This window comes from Rhincodon typus, chromosome 34 (assembly GCF_021869965.1).
Source record: "Rhincodon typus isolate 14 chromosome 34, sRhiTyp1.1, whole genome shotgun sequence".
Taxonomy (NCBI): Eukaryota; Metazoa; Chordata; class Chondrichthyes; order Orectolobiformes; family Rhincodontidae; genus Rhincodon; species Rhincodon typus.
Genome location: NC_063365.1, coordinates 7,769,479 through 7,772,056, shown reverse-complemented (window position 1 = coordinate 7,772,056; position 2,578 = coordinate 7,769,479).

The following is a 2,578-nucleotide window of genomic DNA, read 5'->3' as shown; positions in this document are numbered from 1 at the left end:
CATCGCCGAGGCCGGACGCCAACTCTCCGACACCTCCTCCTACCGCCCCCTTGATCATGACCCCACCCCTGAGCACCAAACCATCATCTCGCAAACCATCCACAACCTCATCACCTCAGGTGACCTCCCACCCACGGCCTCCAACCTCATCGTTCCCCAACCTTGCACTGCCGGCTTCTATCTCCTTCCCAAAATCCACAAACCTGAATGCCCTGGTCGACCCATTGTCTCCGCCTGCTCCTGCCCCACCGAACTGATCTCCAACTATCTCGACTCCATTTTCTCCCCCTTGGTCCAGGAACTCCCTACCTATGTCCGTGACACCACCCACGCCCTCCACCTCCTCCAGAACTTCCAATTCCCCGGTCCCCAACACCTCATCTTTACCATGGACGTCCAGTCCCTCTACACCTGCATTCCCCATGCAGATGGCCTTAAGGCCCTCCGCTTCTTCCTGTCCTGCAGGCCCGACCAGTCCCCCTCCACTGACACCCTCATCCGCTTAGCCGAACTCGTCCTCACACTCAACAACTTCTCTTTCAATTCCTCCCACTTCCTACAGACAAAGGGGGTAGCCATGGGTACCCGCATGGGCCCAAGCTACGCCTGCCTCTTTGTAGGTTACGTGGAACAATCCCTCTTCCGTACCTACACCGGCCCCAAACCCCACCTCTTCCTCCATGACATTGATGACTGTATCGGCGCCGCCTCGTGCTCCCACGGGGAGCTCGAACAGTTCATACACTTCACTAACACCTTCCACCCCAACCTTAAGTTTACCTGGACCATCTCTAACACCTCTCTCCCCTTCCTGGACCTCTCTGTCTCCATATCGGGCAACCACCTCGAAACCGATATTCATTTCAAGCCCACCGACTCCCACAGCTACCTAGAATACTCCTCCTCCCACCCACCTTCCTGCAAAAATGCTATCCCCTATTCCCAATTCCTTCGCCTCCGCCGCATCTGCTCCCAGGATGAGGCATTCCACTCCCGTACATCTCAGTTGTCCTCGTTTTTCAAGGACCGTAACTTCCCCTCCTCGGTGGTCGAGAACGCCCTCAACCGTGTCTCCCACATCTCCCGCACCTCATCCCTCACACCCCGTCCACGCAATAAAAACCAAAAAAGAATCCCCCTCGTCCTCACGTACCACCCCACCAACCTCCGGATCCAACGCATCATCCTCCGACACTTCCGCCATCTGCAATCCGACCCCACCACCAAAGACATCTTTCCCTCCCCACCTTTATCTGCTTTCCGGAGGGACAACTCTCTCCGTGACTCCCTCGTCCGCTCCACACTCCCCTCCAGCTCCACCACACCCGGCACTTTTCCCTGCAACCGCAGGAAGTGCTACACCTGCCCCCATACCTCCTCCCTCACCCCCATCCCAGGCCCCAAGAAGACTTTCCACATCAAGCAGATGTTCACCTGCACATCTGCCAATGTGGTATACTGCATCCGCTGTACCCGGTGTGGCTTCCTCTACATCGGGGAAACCAAGCGGAGACTCGGGGACCGCTTTGCAGAACACCTACGCTCGGTTCGCAACAAACAACTGCACCTCCCAGTCGCGAACCATTTCAACTCCCCCTCCCATTCCTCAGACGACATGTCCATCCTGGGCCTCCTGCAGTGCCACAACGATGCCACCCGAAGGTTGCAGGAACAGCAACTCATATTCCGCTTGGGAACCCTGCAGCCCAATGGTATCAATGTGGATTTCACAAGTTTCAAAATCTCCCCTCCCCCCACCGCATCCCAAAACCAGTCCAACTCGTCCCTGCCTCCCTAACCTGTTCTTCCTCCCACCTATCCCCTCCTCCCACCTCAAGCCGCACCTCCATCTCCTACCGACCAACCTCATCCCGCCCCCTTGACCTGTCCGTCCTCCCTGGACTGACCTATCCCCTTCCTAACTCCCTACCTACACTCACCTTTACTGGCTCCATCCCCGCCTCTTCGACCTGTTTGTTTCCTCTCCACCTATCCTCTCCTCTATCCCTCTTCTATCCGCCTCCCACTCTCTCCCTATTTATTTCAAAACCCCCTTCCCCTCCCCCTTTTCTGATGAAGGGTCTAGGCCCGAAATGTCAGCCTCTCTGCTCCTATGATGCTGCTTGGCCTGCTGTGTTCATCCAGCCCTGCACCTTGTTGTCTCGGATTCTCCAGCATCCGCAGTTCCTACTATCTCCAATCCTTGATGGTGTCCCCTTTATGGATGGCTTGCTCTTCCTTTCGCAGATTTTACAAATCTGTGTCCAGTTTTGGCTGTTGTAGAAAGCTTTAAATGTAGTTTAATCCAGATGCATTTAAAGTTTTCCCAGTTCTGTTGTTGCTTACAAAACCCACATGTTAAATGCTGAAACCATGCTAATCCTCATCTTGTGACTGGAGCATAATCCAATCAAAAATTTCCAAATGGTTGGTATCATTAGCCAAACCATTCTCCTGTTGTGTGGGATTGATGAGCCCAGTTTGCAAGGACAGTGACTCTGGATGGATCAGACAAGATGTGAACTTAACTCTCCGACAACTTCATTCATGTGTATTTATAATGTTTTTATTGTAGCAA